The 20,135-nt window shown below is 36.0% G+C and overlaps 1 pseudogene across 1 annotated transcript in view; it reads left to right on the forward strand.

The window, feature by feature from the left end:
* Positions 1 to 20,135, forward strand: part of LOC308279524 (adhesion G protein-coupled receptor A3-like) — a 58,182-nt pseudogene that overhangs the window by 18,867 nt on the left and 19,180 nt on the right. The window contains exons 2-5 of the transcript in view: positions 7,445 to 7,702; positions 7,748 to 9,566; positions 9,964 to 10,024; positions 18,018 to 18,266. The product of the transcript in view is annotated as an adhesion G protein-coupled receptor A3-like (transcript). The remainder of the gene's footprint in view (positions 1 to 7,444; positions 7,703 to 7,747; positions 9,567 to 9,963; positions 10,025 to 18,017; positions 18,267 to 20,135) is intronic.

Below are 20,135 nucleotides of genomic sequence, written 5' to 3' on the forward strand. Positions count from 1 at the left end.
ATCAGAAATGAAAAAGTGACATCACCACAGATAGTGGAGAAATTAAAGGGATTATTGGAAACTACTTTAAAATTTTATACTCCAAAAGACTAAAAAACATGGAAGAAATTGATAGATTTCTAAGCTCATTTAACCTCTCTAAAATGAACCAAGAGGGCATAACATGCTTAAACTAACAAATAGCAAACAAAGAAATAGAAATGGTGATAAAAATTCTTCCATCAAAGAAAAGCACAGGCCCAGATGGGTTTCCAGCTGGATTCTACAAAACCTGCTGTGAAGAATTTATACCAATACATCATAGCTTGTTCCAGAAAACTGAAATTCCTTCTAAGAGGCTAGTATCACAATAATCCCCAAACCAAATAAAGATAACTCAAGAAAGAACAACTACAGACCAATATCCTTAATGAGCATAGATGCAAAAATTCTAAACATAATACTAGCTATATGTAATCAAAACCATATCAAGAGAGTAAGTCAACATCACCAAGTTTGTTTCATCCCATAAAAACAAGGCTGGTTCAACATAGGCAAATCAATACATGTCATTTGCCACTTAAATAGAATCAAGAACAAAAACTACATCATCATAGCAATAGATGCTGAAAAAGCATTTGATAAAATCCAACACTCATTTATGTTAAAAAAAAAAAAAACTGCAGAAAATTGGAATAGAAGGAGCATACCTCAACATCATTACGGCAATATACAACAAAGACAAAGCTAACATTATATTGAATGGGGAAAAATGCAAGAATTTTCTCTAAAATCAGAAACAAGACAAGGATGCCTATCACCACTCCTCTTCAATATAGTTCTTGAAACTCTTGCTACAGCAATAAGACAAGAGAAGGAAATCAAAGGAATTCAAATAGGAAGAGAGGAATTAAGATTATCCTTATCTGCAGATGACATGATCCTTTATCTTCAAGACCCTAAGAACTCAACCAAAAGACTTCTGGAGCTGATTAACAATTTTAGCCAAGTTGCAGGTTAACTCAACCTAGCCAGGCATGGTGGTGTACACTTGTAATCCCCATGCTTGGGAGGCAGAGACAGGAGGATCGCGCAGGTTCAAAGCCAGCTGCGCGAGCTGGCTTAGGACACCCTGTTTCCAAATAAAAATGTAAAAATAGGTCTGGGAGTGTAGACCGGAAGTAGAAGGGCTTCCAGGAATCCCAGTACCACCAAAAAAAAAAAAAAAAAAAAAAACCTCAACCTAAAGAAATCAGTGGCTTTTCTTTACACCTAAATGAATCCACAATGAAAGAAACAAAGAAAATAATTCCATTTACTATAACCTCAAAACCAATAAAAAATACCTAGGAATAAACGTAACCAAAGATGGAAAAGACCTCTACAATAAAAACTATAAAACATTAAAGGAATAAATTCAAGAAGACCTTAGAAGATGGAAAGATCTCCTCTGGTCATGGATTGGCAGAATAATTATCACCAAAATGGTCATTCCGCCAAAAGTGATCTATAGATTCAGTGCAATTCCTATTAAAATACCAATGACATTCTTCATAGACCTAGAAAAATCAATCATAAACTTTATGTGGAGGAAAAAAAGACCCAGAATAGCCAAAGCAATTCTCAGCAATAAGAATCATGCAGGAGGCATCACAATCCCAGACTTCAAATTATACAATAGAACAATAGTAGTTAAAACAGCATGGTACTAGCATAATAACAGGTATACTGACCAATGGAATAGAATAGAAGGTATAGAAACAAACCCACACACCTATAGTCAATTAATCTTTGACAAAGGGGCCAAACTCAAATGCTGTAGAAAAGACAGCCTTTTCAACAAATGGTGCTGGGAGAACTCAGTATCCATTTGTAGAAAGATGAAACCAAATCCTTACCTCTCACCATGTACAGGAATCAACTCGAGATGGATCAAAGACTTGGATAGGCTCAACACTCCAACATATAGGTAAAGGCAGTAACTTTCTCAACAAAACCTCCAAAGCTCTGGAAATCAAAGCAGAATTAACAAGTGGAACAGCATCAAACTAAAATGTTTCTTCTCATCAAAGGAAACCATCAATAACAAAAAGAGGAAGCCAACAGAATGGGAGAAGATCTTTTCCAGCCACAACTCTGCTAGAGGGCTACTATCCAGAATATACAAAGAGCTCAAAAGTCTCTATGCTAGCAAAACAAACAACCCAATCAAGAAATGGGCAACAGAAATGAATAGACACTTTACAAAAGAAGAGATACAAATGGCCAATAGATACATGAAAAGATTTCTACCTCATTAGCCATCAGGGAGATGCAAATCAAAACTATGCTGAGATTCCATCTAACCCCAGATTGGCAACCATAAATAAATCAAATAAAAACAAATGCTGGTGAGGATGTGGGGAAAGAGGAACTCTTTTACACTGTTGGTGAGAGTGCAAACTAGTTCAGCCATTATGGAGATCTGTGTCGATATTCCTTAGAAAACTGGGAATAGATTCATCATATGATCCAGCTCTACCACTCCTGAGTATTTTTCCAAAGGGGTTGAATTCAGAGAACTACAGCAACATATCCATACCTATGTTCAGCAGCACAATTCGTAATAGCCCAAATATGGAATCAACCCAGCTCCCCCTCAACAGATGAATGGATTGTAAAATTATGGGAAATGCACATAATGAAATTCTATTCAGCTATAAAGAAGAACAAAATCATGTCATTTGCAAGAATAAGAAAAGTCCTGGAAAGCATTATGTTAAGTGAGATCAGACTGAAAGGCTCCATTTAGAAGAAAAAATCATAAGCCCCTAGCAGCCAGCTAATAGTTAAAAAGAAAAATATATTTTACTGCAGCTCACAGCTTAGGAATGTAAAATATGCAATAATCCCACCCCATCTTATCTATACTGACTGGGTCAGAGCGCCTTGACCCGGGAGCTTACTGACTACACTTGGTATCTTATCTAACACTTGACTACAGAATGTACTTTTCAAATGATTCTGTAATTTTCTGTAAACACATGCAATCTGGCCCAAACCCCTACCCCCCCTAACTGGTGGTCTTTTCCCTATAAATATCCACACTTTCAGTTGCTCGGGGCCAAACTCCTATATGAGTTGGCCCCAGTGCACTGGCTCCTTAATAAACTTTTACCTTTTGCTTTTGCATCAAGGAAAATAAAGTCTCTCGTGGTACTTGACATCGCTTATCCCGAGGTTGATTGAGGGTCTCCCCTCGGCGGGGGTCTTACAAGACAAGCACCAAAAGAGAAAGGACATATCTTTCCTTTAATATGCTCAAACTAGGGAGCATTGGGGATACCAGAGCAACTCCAAATATTGAAATGGAAATCTCAGCAAAGTTTGAATGGAAGGATAGGAGAGGAAGAAGGCTGAACTTGATTAATGAGGGGCTACACCTGAATATGTGTAAAAGCATGGTTACCTTGGACATTCATTGTTGGGAGTGGGGAAGGGAAAAATGTGGTGGTGTGGAGAGGGAACCAAGTACAGTTCAAATATATACCATTTATTTTCAATAAAAATATATAAAAATATTATAAAACATTGAAAAAATTGGAAGGCCTTTGAAGTTGAAAAGATCTTTCTTGTTCTTGGATAGGCAAAATAAATATAATCAAAATGTCCATTCATTCAAAAGTGATCTATAGATTCAAAAGATTTCCCACTAAATTACCTAATTCATTTCTCAAAGACATAGAAAATATATTCTTTAAATTCATTTGGAACAACAAAAAAACAGAATAGCCAAAATAGTTTTAAGAAATAAAACCCAAGTAGGATGAATCACAATACCTGACTTTAAAATACACTACAAAATCATAGTAATAAAAACAGCATGGTACTGACAGAAAAACAAATACATAGACTAATGTAGCAAAATAAAAGTCTCAGAAACCAATCTGCACAATAAAACCAATTGATTTTTGAGAAAGGAGGCACAAACATGCACTGAAAAAAACGCAACCTCTTCAGTATATGGTTTTGGCAAAACTGGTTAACCATATGCAGAAAATTAAATAAAACCCAGTTTCTCACCTTGCATGAAAGTCAATTCAAGATGGATTAAATTAGTCCAGAAATTTTGGCACAAATAAAATCTTTCTCAACCAGACACCAAAGGCACAAGAAAGTAAAATGTGATTAAAACATTGGATTTCATTAAACTGGAGAGCTATTATAGGACAAAGAAAACTATCCAGGACCTCAACCGAAAGCCAACAGAATGGGAGAAAATTTTTTGCCAACTATTTCTCTGATAGAGAATGAATATCTAGAATATACAGTGAGCTCAAGAAACTCAGCACTAATAAAACAAATAATCAAAAGTGGGCAAGTGAACTAAATAGATACTTCACAAAAGAAGAAATTACATGTCCAATAAATGCATAAAAATGCTCAACATCATTAGCACTCAGAGAAATGCAAATCAAAATTACCCTGAGATTTCACCTAACTTCTACTAGAATAGCAATCATTCAAAACACAAACTACAACAAATGCTGGAGAGGATGTATAGTAGTAGAAACTCTTAGTACATTGTTGGTGGGATTGCAAATTAGTGCAACAAGTTTGGAAAACAGTATGAGGGATCCTCAGAACAATGAGAACTAGTCTACCATATGATCCAGCAATACCACTTCTGTATATCTACCCAAAAGCATGAAAGCCAAACTACAAAAATGCATACATATCTAAGTTCATTTGGTGCACAATTTACAATTGCCACACTATGGAACCAGCCAAGATGTCCATCGACATATGAATAGAAATCTATGAGACAGGTAAGGAATGGAATTTTACTCAGTCAAAAAAACACAATTATGTCATTTATAGAAAAATGGGCTGAGCATGGTGGCACATGCTTGTAATCCCAGCATTTGGGAGGCTGAGACCAGAGGATCGCAATTTGATCACTTAGTGAGGCCCTGTTTAAAAAATAAAGAATAAAAAATAGTGCATGGGGTATAGCTCAGAAGTTGAATGCCCTTGGGTTCCATCCCCAGACCCACAAAAAAATGGGTGAAAGTGGAGAACATTATGCTAAGTAATATTAGTCCGTCACAAAAAAATTTAAAAATGGATGCTTTACCTAATATGTGGAAGATAAAAAGAAAATTGGTCATAGGAGGAACTCAAGACAAAGAAGAAACTAAGATGAGTAAACAAGGCAACCTAAGAAGATGAAAGGGAAAAATATTTCTTAATGTATATGATGTACATTCACAGACATAGTAAAGTCGACCACTAAGCCAAACATGAGAATGAGGATAGGGGAAAGAAATGGGATGAGAATTGTGAAAATGTCAATTGAGTAATGTATGCATGTATGCCTCTACCATCTTGCACTCCATTAAGATGTATGATTAAAATGAACCAATAAAAAGTTAAAAAAATAACATGAGTATCATAACACAAAAAAGAATAAAAAGCAATACAAACAATTAACAAAACAAAAAGTTGGCTCTTTAAAAAAATTAACAAGACTGATAAACTCCAAGCCAACTTAACTAAAGGAAAAAATTAACTCAAATTATTAAAATCAGAAGTGAAAAAACAAAAATAACCACCGACAGTGGAAAAAAATTAGAGAATCATCAAAACTATTTTAAAAAATTATACGTCAATAAACAAGAAAACATGAAAGAAAAAAAAAACAAATTTCAAAGCACATGTAACCTACATAAATTGAACCATTAGGACAGAGAAAACTAAAACTAAACAATAGCAAGCAAAGAAATAGAAATAACAATAAAAATTCTTCCATCAAAAAATTCCAAGCCCAGTCAGGTTTTCAGCTGAATTCTGAATAACTTTTAGAGAAGAATGAAACACAATATTGCAGAACTTGTTGTGAGAAAACAAAAAAGATGGTATTTTTACAAAATCATTCTATGAAACCAGTATCACATTAATAAAAAATAAAAAAAATCCTCAAGAAAAAAATTGACCAATATCAAAAATTCTAAAAAAATGCTAGCTATGTACTTTAAAACGATATCAATAATATTGTATACAACAATCACATTGATTTTATCCCAGGAAAGCAAGACTGGTTCAACATATGCAAATCAACACATGCTATTTACTATTTAAATAGAACTGAGAACATAAATTACTTGATCACATCAATATATGCTACAAAAACATTTGACAAAGTCTAACACCAATTTATGATAAAATAACTGCAGAAAGTTGAAATACAAGAAATTTATCTCAACATGATTAAGGCTATATACAATAAACTGATAGCCAATATCATATTGAATACAGAAAGTTGCAATAGGTATCTCTAAAATAAAATACAAGACAAAGATGCCCACTATCAGTGCTTTTTTTAAATACAGCCATTGAGACTTTTGCCAGAACAATAAGATAAGAAAAGAATGTCAAATAAATTCAAATTGAAAAAAGAATTAAAACTGTCTTTGCAGACAACATGATCCTATATCTAGAAGACCCAAAAATCTCAAACAAAAAACTACCTGAACTGATTAGCCAATTCTGCAAAGTACTGGGATACAAAGTAAACCTAAATAAATCAATAGGTTTTCTATATGCCAACCATAAATTCATAAAGAAAGCAGTTCCATTTACAATAACTTCAAATTTCATTAAAAATAACTTCAAAACCAATAAAATCCCTAAGAATAAACCTAACCAAAGATGAAAAGTCCTCTAAAATGAAAATTATAAAACATTTTTAAAAATTACAAAAGACTTCAGAAAAGGAAAATTTTTCTTTGCTCATGAATAGGCAGAATAAATATCATCAAATGGCCATTCTGTCAAAAGTGATCTACAGAATCAATGGAACCCCTATCAAAATACCAATGACATTTATCATAGACCTAGAAAAATTCACCACAAATTTTATATGGAAGAAAAGACCAGAATAGCCAAAGTAATTCTGAGCAATAAAATCATGCAGGAGACATCACAATTTCTGATTTCAAAAGATACTACAGAGATCTAGTAATTAAAACAGCATTGTATTGGCAAAAAAGGCACACAGATCAATGGAACAGAATAAAAGATCCAAAAACAAACTCATACACTTATAGTTAATTGATCTTTGACAAAGAAGACAAACTCAATCACTGACAAATGGTGCTAGGAAAACTGGCTATTCATTTGTTGAAAAAAATAGGACTAAATCCTTACCTCTGAGACTGAACAGAAATCAACTTGAGATGGATGAAAGCCCTGAAAATCTGACCAGAGATTTTAAAGCAATTAGAGAGGAGTATAGGTTTAACACACCAAGATATAGGTACAGATAATAACTTTTTCAACAAGACTCACAAAGCTCAGAAAATTAAAACATTAATTAACAAGTGGGATGGCTTCAAACCAAAATGTTTCTCTTTATCAAAGGAAATAATCAATAAACTAAAGAGAAAGCCTACAGAATGGGAGACTCTCTCTCTCTCTCTAATAGAAGGATAACAATCTCATCAGCAATATAGATCCGGGTTCCTTTTGGGGACTGTCATCACTAAAATAATTGGACATGATCAACAATCTGATAGAATATCTGAATTCAGACATATTTGGAGGACTCACCAATCTAGTTTGGCTAAACTTTTCAGGGAATTTGTTTTCTTCATGGTCTCAAGGAAATTTTTATTATCTTGGTTCATTACTCTCTTTAGAACTTCAGATTGAATATCATTTGTGTGACATTTTATTATCTTGGTTCATTACTGTCTTTAGAATTTCAGACTGAGTATGATTTGTGTAGATGCATTGCTGGGTCAAGGAAAGGAACATCACTGTATAAAACACCAGATCCTTCTCTGGAATTGCCATCCTTCTTCATGAACCCATCTCACCATCCAGCGTTTGAAGGAGACAGTGTCTCTTTCAGTACATGGCTTCTTATATTGATCAGGATATGAAATTGTTATGGTATCAGGATAGGCAAAGAGTTGCAACGGATGAATCACAAGGTTCATTGAAAAGAACATGATTCACAACTGCTCCTTGATTGCAATTGCCCTTACCATTTTTAATATTCAGGCTGAATCTACTGGAAATTGGGTCTGTCATGTCCAGGGCAAGTGTGGGAACAGTACAAGAACTGTCGATATAGTGATTTTAGAAAGCTCTGCACATTACTGTCCTCCAGAGAGAGTAGTGAACAACAAAAGGAACTTCAGGTGCCCCAGGACCTTGGCGGGCATTACTGCCTATCTGCAGTGCACTCGGAACACCCACAGGAGTAGGATATATCCTGAGAACCCTCAAGATGAAAGAAAGGATTGGCACAGATGTGATAGTGGTGGCTTTTAGGAAGATTATGATTATTCTCATTGCCAGTATGCAAATGATGTATGAGAGTTATTTATATGTTTCATCAGATGCCCCTCAACCTCACAAATGCCATGTCCACAGCTCGGCAGCTGCTGGCTTACACCGTGGAAGCAACCAACTTTTCTGACAAAGTGGATGTTATATTTGTGGCTGAAATGATAGAAAAATTTGGAAGATTTACCAAAGAAGAAAAATCCAAACAGCTGGGTGATGTGATGGTTGACATTCCAAGCAACATCATGTTGGCTGATGTGTGGCTGGCACAGAGGGAGGCAAAAGCCTGCAGTAGAATCGCCCAATATCTACAACACATTGTGACTTACCAGCAGGCCAAAGGGGATCATGTGTATTCAACATATTCGCCCAATATTGCTCCGGAAGCCTATGTCATCAAGGCTACGGGCTTCACTGGAATGACCTACACTGTGTTCTAGAAGGTTGCAGCCTCTGACCACACAGGACTGTCTAACTATGGGAGGTGAGAATCCAGACAGAAACCTGGACAAGCAGCTGAGCTTCAAGTGCAACATCCCTGTTAATGTGACTTTGCAACATTGCACATGGAGCAGATACTGTCGTGGCCCAGTGGGATTTTGATTTACTGAATGGACAAGGAGGCTGGAAGTCAGATGGATGCTGTATACTCTACTCAGATGAAAATATCACCACAGTCCAGTGCTACTCCCTTAGTAACTATGTGTTTTAATGGATTTGATGGGATCTGAACTGTACACACAGTCAGCCAGTCTCCTGCACCCAGTGATTTACACCATGGCCATAATTCTCCTCTTATGTCTCCTGGCCATCATTTACAGCTACATGTACCATCACAGTTTGATTAGAATCAGACTCAAGAGTTGGCACATGCTTGTGAACTTGTTCTTTCATATTTTTTCTGATCTGTGTAGTCTTCATGGGAGAAATAACACAAGAAATGCCTGTGTCTGCCAAATTGTTGGGATAATTCTTCATTATTCCACTCTGGCCACAGTCCTGTGGGTGGGAGTGACTGCTTACAACATCTATAAACAAGTGACTAAAAAAGCCAAAAGCTGTCAGGATCCTGATGAGCCACCCCCTCCACCGAGACCAATGCTCAGGTTCTACCTGATTGGTGATGACCTCAGCACCTCAGAATGGAGCATAGGAGGCCAGTTATGTGACTCTCGACTTGGACTTGTCCTATCTACTACTTCTGAGTTGAATCTCCCTAAGGATATATTTCTAGAGAGCACCTGTATTGCAGAGTGTGAGGCAACATTTCCTCAAATATCCTAAATTTTATGTTTCTGCCATCCCCAGCAATGAGCCATAAGATATATTTGGGGAAGTCTCCATAATTTCAATCTGTAAATGCCTTAAGACCTTTCTGCATTATTGTGTGTTACTTGAGTGAGGTTATCAATGTTTTTGTAAATATATACTATGTTTTTGTATGTAGCTTAATTTCAACAATTTTGTACTTAAATAAAATCTTCTAAACATTGCAAAAAAAAATAAGTTCAAACTAAATTTAGAAAAAAATAGATTTTTCATGCAATAAATTTTAGTAATCTCAAAATTAAAACAGTTTTTGTTAAAACTAAAACATCTAAAACAACTCTGCTTCCACTTACATTTTTCTGATTTCATCATTTTCTGCAGAAATTTTACTTTCAATGCCTCTTTAGAGGACTCTGCTTTAGAACCATCACACTTCTACAATGTGAGATTCCATGACAAAGTTTGCCTACTAGCTTCTCATTAAGTAAAAAATGCCATTGTCAAATAGGATCTCCCACTAATAAACTCTGGAATCCATAAACCTAGAAAGAGCAAATAATCCACTCAGGTGTGTGTGTGTGTGTGTGTGTGTGTGTGTGTGTGTGTGTGTGTGTGTGTGTTGCTTACCTGCACAATGTGGTTTTTTTGGCTTTTGTGTTTTGACTTTTTAGGTGTAACCATTTGGGATGCTGCCAAGTGTTTTTGTTCTTAGGTATTTTAGAAAAAAATAGTCAAGCCGGGCATGGTGGGACAGGCTTACAATCCCCATGCTTGGGAGGTGGAGACAGGAGGATCACACAGGTTTGAAGACAGCTGCGCTGGCTTAAGAGACTCTGTTTCCATATATATATCTATAGATATATAGATATATATAGATATAGATATATATATATAGATATATAGATATATATAGATATATATAGATATAGATAGATAGATATATATATATAGATATATATAGATATATAGAGATATAGATAGATATATATAGATATAGATAGATATATATAGATATAGATATGTGTATAGATATATATAGATATAGATATATAGATATATAGATATATATAGATATATATATTAGATCTGGGACTGTAGCCCGGAGGTAGAAGGGCTTCCAGGAACCCCAGTACCACCAAAAAAAAAAAAAAGATAAAAAAAGATAAAAAAATAGTCAAAACTGCACTGCTGTAAGTCAAAGTTTTATTTTTATAGGTAGAAAGGGGAACAGAAAAATTAATGTACTATATCAGAGGTTACACTGTGGGGTGCCTTTTGTGCATCACAAAAAAAAAGGTTGATGTCTCAACTCAGGATTTTCTAGATCATTGGCTACTGTAAAGGAAACTAATTTCAGCTAATAATGTCACCAGATATAGACAGAGATTAATCTAGCAAAGTAATAAATATATATTCAAGTGAAATATCAGGTGCTACCTGCCTGTTAGTATTGGAAGGCTGAGAAAGGGGATAAAAATTTCTTGGACAGCCTCAGAAACTTAATGAAACTCTTACCAAATTAGAGTGGTGATAGTTTTAAATAAATAAAATAGGACTGGTAATGTAGCACAAATGTAAAATGACTTTGGGTTTATTTCACTGCACTCCTTGATAAAATAAAAAAAAATACTTATTCAGGAGAAAATGCAGGTAGAAGAGAGAGAGAGAGAGAGAGAGAGAGAGAGAGAGAGAGAGAGAGAGAGAGAGAGAGAGAGAGAGAGAGATCATCCTCTAATTACCACATAGAAGGACATTGAAAACCAAGACCAATCAATATCATGCAAAGAAATAGAAACAGCAATAGAAATGCTCCCACAAAAAAAATTCTAGGCCCAGACAGGATTCCAGTTGAATTCTAAATAACTTCTAGAGAAGAATTAAACCAAATACCCCCACATTTGTTGTGTGAAAACTGAAAAGATGGAAGTCTTATAAACTCCTATGAGGACAGAATTGTAACTGCATTCTGATCACAGAGAGGGAGACCATGGAGAATATTGTAGAGAAATGAACACATGTAAAATTCAAAAGGAGCATGTGATTCTTAATATAAATGTAATGTCTATACTGTGATATAATATCTGCACAATGTATTGGGTTTTTTTTTTGCTTTTCTGTTTTATGTATTTAAATAGGTATTTGAATCTCCCAAATTTAATGTGACTTATCTGATAAACAACTTTTCTTTAGTATTAGCTTTTTTATTAATAAACATCAGCCTTCTTCCTCCCAAACCTTTCTTCCTGGGTGTGCTAAGGTTTCTCCTTCATTATCTGAAGTCCCCCTGGTATCTTTAATACTCCTAGCTTGAGCATATCAGAGAAAATATGTCTCTTCTCTTTCTGTGGTTGGATAATCTCACATAACATGTTCTCCAGGTCTTTTCATCTTCTTACAAATAATATAATTTTGTTTTTATTTATTGCTGGGTTGAATCACATTGTGTGGCATTAGAGCAGTTTAAAACATTACTCACACTTTACATTTACCCAGCTTAATAAATAAGTTATAGATTATCATAAAAAAATTAAGAATCAGGTAAGCATCACTAGTGCCTTAAAACATTTTTTGCCAAAGAAATAAAACTAAAGGCAATGAATATTGTATTTTATAACATCTCACAGAGGTCAAAGTATTACAGTGGCCTGGACAGCTTCTTAGATGTTTACATTTTAGCTAGAAATGGTTGAAATAATAATAATAAAACTTGAGAGTACCTTGTCTTAGTATAGCCAGCAAAAGAGACAAAAAGAACAGCTTAAATTCTTTTCTTTTGTGGCTTTCCTGAAAGGATGAGACAAAACATGGTATAATTTTAAATAAGAGTAAGGGAGAGTCTTACACCCAAGCTAGTTTGATTTCCTGACATCATATCACCCTTTTAAATAGAGGAGCTGGAGTCTAATAAAGAAAGAATGGAGACGTGGAGGTTACCCCAGGAGCAGCCTAAATCTTGAATAAAGAAACAATTTGGGGGCTGGCATGGAATGCCCCAAACTGGTCACCAGGATTTTTCATGGTGTTTTTCTCCTCATTTTTTCTTTTTTAAGTCTCCATTATCGTAGACATATTTAGCAGCCTGCATTAATTGTTCCAGTGTGTATTCTAGCAAAAGTGGCTGATGGACCAGTTTGGCATCTTGTTTTCTTTGTTTTAATTGATCTTTATATTCTATTTTAGCCAAGACTGCCAAAAATGTCTTTGTATCTTTAAATAAATCTCTTCATAAAGTTTAAAGTAACACAAGTCTTTTAAATGGGTTTCTAAATTGTGTAAAAACAACATTGTAAAATGGTATTGTTTTGGGGTTAGCTTTTATGCAGGAACAAAAGACAGATGTAGAGAGTATTAGTATAGAAAGTTTTGGTGAAGGAAGGATATAAAGGAAGAAAATTTTGTAAAAATAAGAAAGCATTTTGTATAAAGTAAGGTTTATCCTAAGATTGTCCCAAATGGAAAAAGGACTAGGATAAAAATCAAAGTATTAAAGCAAGTTGTAGAAAATTTTGTGAAATGTTTGTAAAAGGATAAAGTTTATGTCATATGATAAAGATGGTTTTACATAAAATTTAGTTAAAAGACTTAGAGTGTTTCTATTAAGCCTATCTCTTTTAAGACCTCGGAGGCCACACTATTATATTTGGCCCATGGCTGCAAAATTGTGTGGTTAACTTTGTCTTCAACAGAGTTAAGGCCAGCAAGTTCCATTCATTGATTCATGTTCTGGGATCTGTTGTCTTGTAATGGAGTTGAACATGACTTAGTAACATTGGGTTTCCTCCATGGAATCGGTGAAAGGAAAAGTCTTGCACTGGAAAATTTTTGAGGCTTGAGTAGCATCTGAAAATTGGTTACAACAGTGAAAATGAATCTCTTTGTAGGATGATGTTCTATAGGCTGCAGGCTGGAAGCAGAATAAGAGACACTTGCCTGAGTAGAGTTTGAAAAACCCAGAAGGCTTTATTCATTAATGCTGCAACCTTAGACTTGACCTATGTTAGTAGAAGCAGGTTGGGCACAGTAAAGGGCCTTCTTTGAATCAGTGCCTGATCTACTTAAAGTTTGTCAAGATGCAGAAAAGACCAAGTTATCAACTTAACATTTTTATATGGTGGCAGCTCATACTGGAATGGAGTTGTACATTCTTTTTCAGAACTGCTCTCTAGTTTATGGGATTTGGCTTGAAATTGCTCAGAACCTCTAAATTCATGTTGGAGTATCTTGCTGTAGTTTGAGAGCCAGAAATGTCTGGAGGCTTTTTTACTGCTTGTCTTTTCCAATGTCTGGAATAAAATGAGCCCAGTTTGCTTATCATTCTTCTCCAATGCAAACCTGTACAGACTCCAATGTCTTTGAGACCAGAGAATTTCAACGCTTTTTAAAAGTTTTGGGGCTAAACTAAGGTTGATTTATCTTCTTTTTGGTCTTGGAACAATGCTCAGTGTTGATTCAGGCTTAACTTTGTTGCTTGGCTAATTATTGTCTTTGACTTTCTTGAGTTTTTTACTCTGGTTCTTTTGATCCTTTTCTGATAATGGAGTTTTAACTTTGCAGGTCCTTTTGAATCCAAAATTTTTAGGTAATTAGACTAAACTGTGCTCAAAGCATCAAGCTCTTTTAAAAAACATAGAACTAGGAAAGATGAATATCTTCCACCAATATTATTAATATATGCTAGTTCACTGCTGTACTTACAGTCTCAAGTATCCATTGAATTTCCAGACTCAGGCATTTTCCCCTTAACTATCCCACAGTAAGCTTCTCTTGGCATACAGATCAATGCAAGTCAGAGGATGATATATGTCATGTATTTTTATTTACTTAGGGGAATTATTTTTTGGTGGTACTGGGTTCCTGGAAACCCTTCTACCTCTGGGATACACTCCTAGACCTATTTTTAATATAATTTTTAATTTGGAAACAGGGTCTCCTAATCCAGCAAGGCTGGCTTCAAACCTGTGTGATCCTCCTGTTCCCACCTCCCAAGCACGGGGATTACAAGCATGCACCACCACGCCCAGTTATTTGGAGGAATTTTAGTCATACATCAAGAGGTACAGAATGGTAGAGGCATACATGCACACATCACTCATTTAGCCCTTCATTTATTCTGGAATGGATTTGGAGAATTACTCACTATTACCATATTTAGCAAGCCATTCCAGTGGGAGACAATTCTGCATGGCCAGAGAGACTTTCATGACAAGGGAATAGTCTCCCAGGCATCTGAGACTTTGAGAACCCCACCCCTTTTAGAGATAGGAGTGGGGGCTACTGTTTGAACATAGCAAAAATGAAAATGAATTTCTCTTAAATGCATTCTAGTAGTAGGGACATGCAGTCCACGTTTTCCTAAGCTCTTGTATGACCTCCAGGGAACATCACAAAACACCCAGCTGTGTTATCTGAGGTAAATAACAGCCTACTAAACTGCAGGCTTAAAAAGCACTAAGTCTGTGGCTGACCATGTTAAGGAGCTACTAACATTATAGCCAGAGCCCAACAAGGGCTCATATGATTATAGCCATACAGAGCAGCAGCCATGTTCCTGGGGCTAAAAATTAGCCATCCAAGCCTAGGCTTGGATATATACATTCTCTTTCTGCTAGACCTTTGGTCTTGAGCAAAGAGAAATAAGGCTTCTGTTTGGCCAGGCTGTGCCTGGGGGCTGAGAGGTTAGGGGATCTTCAGGGTTACTGAAATACAGCTACAGGCTGGAATTCAACATTGTCGTCATCAGCAGAGCTTATGCATGATGTGCAAGCATGCTAGTGACTGTATCTCATGTGATTGTAACAAGTAATTCAGTGGCTATTAAAGCTTAATTAGCTGGGCCAAAATATCAGAAAATAAAAATCACTGGATTTGCTGAGCCTTAGCACACTGGTCACAGAGGTTAGATGTTAGTGATTTGCAGTATTGAGGCAGGGCAGAGAACCTGGGAATGGAAAGAATTAAAGCAACAATCTTTATTTTTCTTTTTAAGACATTGGGGACATAAGCAAAAAGGCAAGACTAAATGGCATCAGAGAATCAGACCCTGAACATTCATTCAAAATAAGAATCAAAACTGTGAAAAGTCATTGGTCCTCCCAAACTGAATTCAAACCAGTCATAAAAGAACATATAATAAAAACCTCAAGAAAGTTTAAAATCCCAGCCCTCAAGGGCTTCAAGGCCATTCTCTTTCTACCTGCCCTTTTGGGGAGAAAATGCCCTGTCTTTCATCTTTTCACAACTCAAACTTTTATATATCTATACTTTCATTAGTCCTTGAACTTCATTCATAGAGATACTCTGGACAAGATCCCTAATAAGTTCACATTATGTGCTTACAAACATTAAAATAACACCTGAACCTGTGGAGCCATAAATTGCAACCAGCAGGCTTAAGGGTCTAAATAGAACATCACAGTCTTTGGCCTAGCATCTAGGTCAACTCCATGGCCTAACTGCCATGGAAAGCATGGAACTTCTAGCAAATTAAAGACCCTTCTCTGCCTTCACTAGGAACTATATCTAATTATAGAGGCTTCAAGGGATAAACTCAAATTATTTGTTATAGAGTCAGATTGATAGAGGCAAATATATACCTCCATAATAGATACTGTTATAAAGGTATACCAAATAGAACAGGAAAAGATCAAGCACACAAAAAGTAAGATGATAAGACAACAGAAACATAAACCTGAGAACTCTGAAAATATGGAAGTGAGAAACGGTGAGGAAATGATTACACAACTCAATAAGAAATATTACCAATATTGATCTGCAGAAAGTGTAAGAAGAATAATTTCAAATTTTCAGCTTCAACATGATAAAAAAAACTTCAAAAAGTATATAGGAGATTAAAAAATTGAGACTCTAAGAAAAGGAAAGAGACTGTGAATAAAATAAAAGAATCAATAAATGAATTAAAGACCATGATGGAATCCAAATTTGGCAGGCTAGTCCAAATGAAAAAACAGGGTATCATTTATAGAACACATTTCATTCAAAACTAAAACTGCAGTCAACATTATACAAAAATCATTACAAGAGCTCAACCTGAACATTGAAGAAATATGGCACATTATGAAACATTTTACCTTATTGATAAAAGACATTGAAGACAGTATAGAAGCACAAACCAAGTGTATCAGAAATTTCTTCAAAGAAAAACTCTAAGACTTTTAAAACATATAGAAATACTTAGCATTTCATATATAGCAGACATACAGGGCACCTGAAGTCAAGATCAAAGAAGGACTTTATCATGCAATTTGCTAATCAAAATGAATAAAATAAAGGCCAAAGAAAGAATCTAAAGTAGAAATTATGCCAGGCGTGGTGGAGCATGCTTGTAATCCCTGTGCTTGGGAGGCTGAGACAGGAGGATCGCACGGGTTTGAAGCCAGCCTCAGCTACTTAGTGAGGCTTTCAGCAACTTAGTGAGACCCTGTTTCCAAATAAAATATAAAAAAAGGTCTAGGAGTATAGCCCGGTGGTAGAAAGCCTCTGGGTTCCACCCCCAGTACCACCAAAGAAAAAAGAAAAAAAAAGAAAGTAGAAATTAACAATAGCAAGACCAAAAGAATTACATGGAGACTGAATGACTCTTAAATAAGAACTAGACTATAAAACAAATAAGGGGAAAATTTTTTAAATTGCTTATAGATGTCCAGAAAGATGAGAATTGAGTAAAGCAGCACATCTCAGTCCTGCCAATATTCAATTTCCATTACTGTGAAAACAGAATCTTGACAAAAGAAAAAAATTAAACAAAGCAACAAAAAATTTAAATGTGGTGAACACAAAGCTAGGACAAAACAGAAGACAGAAATGTCCCCATCTTCCTCCAATGTCTGCAGCCATAGAGGCCACAATGGCCTAGGTGGTGCCATTTTGTCTAACCAAATCAGAAATGCTGGCACTGAAGTCTCCAGAGACCCCAAACAAAAAAGCCAATGACTTGATGCAAAGTAAGCAGCTGTAGTTCATTGGAATTGTAAGTAGTCAGTAACTTGTTTTCTACTTTATAGAAATCCTATTGCCTTCATGCCCAGCTAGAACCAGCTGCAGCAGCAGTTGAGCTCACTGCATCCTCCAGATATCAAAAATGGTGCTTAACAATATTTCATTGGTATTCATCAGTGAACTAGCAGTCCGCACAGAAAACCACCCATCATGGCCATAGGCAATCATGCAGCAAGCATGAGTGTTGGTGAGTGTTGGGGTGGAGTCTGTCATTGTACACAGCAGAGGAATAAATAAGCAGACAATCTCCAGAGTAAATTAGGCAAAGAGGCCTACAGCCCAAAGGGTTTAGCAACCTATACAGACCTCCAGAGATCTCTATGGACTGCATAATCTTGGAGATTAGGGAGAATTCAAACCAACCCAGACCTATGTGTGAAAAACTCAGGCTTCTATGTTTATAATTGGTTTTTTCCAAGCTGCACTCACCACCTACCAAGGTGGAAAGAGATGTAGACTTGGTATTTGTGGAAAGCATGAATATATATTCTTATACTAGAGCCAATACCAGTAATAATGACCACATGCATAGACAGAGACTCCAGAATAAGCCCTGTGGAGAGTTCAAAGACACAGGCTTGCAGCAGGAGAGGGGACAGTGGGATTCAGTGTCTACACAGAAAGAAATAAACCAGGCTAAGATTCAAATCATTGAAGGAGACCAAAAAGTGGGGCTATAAACTGACATTATTGTTATAGGTTACATAGCAAATGAGAGCACTTGTAACCTACTTAAGCACCAATGTAGAATTTAAACATTAAATGGATGAATATATCCATACAAACTCAAGAGGACTGTAGAGACCAAGTCTGCTCATCATTTATATACTTGTAGGGTTAACTCATTGTGTTGTTGATGTGTATATGTGTGTGTGTGTGTGTGTGTGTGTGTGTGTGTGTGTTTATATTCTTGTTTGTTTTCTTTTTTGCCTCTTTTACAATCTTTTGTTTTTCATATCTACTATATTCTACCCATCTCTTATTTTCTTTTTTTCTCTTTTTTATTAAATTCACTTTATATCTCTTTTTTATTAAATTCACTTTATAGCATTTCTGATTTGATTCACTAAATACTATACACTGGTTAGTTAAATCCTCCTATATATTTCTTATCTCTTATCCCTGGTGCATACTACCTTTCTACACTTAAAATTTAATTCTACTCAATTCTACCTGCTACATTACCATATTCTTGCAATTACTTTGCCTCCTGTGGAGTCTGTGTGACCCTGCACACATGACGTGGCACAAGCTTCAAGGAAGCAGCCCTGAGGAAGAATGGTTCCTGGTCAGCGTAATCCCTGTTCTTGGATGTTCTTTCATAGCTATTGTCTTTTTGGTAATGATTCTATTAACTTTTCACAAACATGACTCTAGTAATGCAGGACGAGGTCCCAGAATCAAGACTGTAGGAACATGTGAAACTGATTCCGTGATAAGATAAAATTTCTGATATGTCTGAGCTCTCAGACACCCCCTGCCTTGGTCCAAGCTATAATAAAATTGGCTAGAGAAGAAAAAGGGGGGCTCCAGCACATTAGTGGATGCATTGCAACAGCAAGATATACTTCAGGAAAGCCCCAAAGAGAACTTAGTCATACAAAAAGCTTAAGCAGTTAGAAGAAAGAAGGAGGCTAAGGAGAAAAGGCCCACGCCTCCCACTATTATGACTAAGTTTGGTCCTGCTTACATTATGGGGAATTGGCTGTGGAAACCCCCTAGGGAGAAAGAAGCTAATTGGTACCATTTACTGGAGTTTACAAAGATAGGGGATAGATGGGTTAATATTGATGGTAAAAAGGTATCCTATTGTAAATTACTAGAGCAAGACCGGTTTGGTGTTTATTAACAAATGCCCAGAAGAAAAGCATAACAAAGCAATTAGAAGAGGAGGTGTAAGCCGGGTGTGGTGGCGCACGCTTGTAATCCCCAAGCTTGGGAGGCGGAGACAGGAGGATCGCGCAGGTTCGAAGCAAGCCGTGCTGGCGTAAGAGACCCTGTTTCAAAAATATAAAATAGGTCTGGGAGTGTAGCCCGGAGGAAGGAGGGCTTCCAGGAACCCCAGTACCACCAAAAAAAAAAAAAGAAGAGGAGGTGTTTACTTACTAGAAAAGGAGGCCATAAAAAGCTCCCTGATTACATTGGACTTTTTTTTTTTTTTACAATGTTTGAAAATAGAATGGAAAGAGATATTCAGATATATATAATGGAAAGGAGCTTATTGCAATATATGAAAAATATATAAAATAAATCTTAACGATCACTTCTAGTTATAGCTTTGACCTCTTCATACAGGAAAAATGTTGTACCACAAGTCTAGCAGCTGGTCAGCATGTGCTGCCAAATTGAGACGTGTGCAATGATGGGTATCCTAGTCAGACTGTGCATTAGAAATCATTGATCTAAAAACAATAACTTGTATATAAGCCAAAGTTATCCAATGATGTAATCAATTTCTTTAGACTGTATATATTCCTTGCCCACTACCTTGCAAATTACACTCAGATACAACATCCTAGAGTTGTCTGTGTCTGTTT

This window comes from Muscardinus avellanarius, assembly GCF_963383645.1.
Source record: "Muscardinus avellanarius genome assembly, chromosome: Y".
Taxonomy (NCBI): Eukaryota; Metazoa; Chordata; class Mammalia; order Rodentia; family Gliridae; genus Muscardinus; species Muscardinus avellanarius.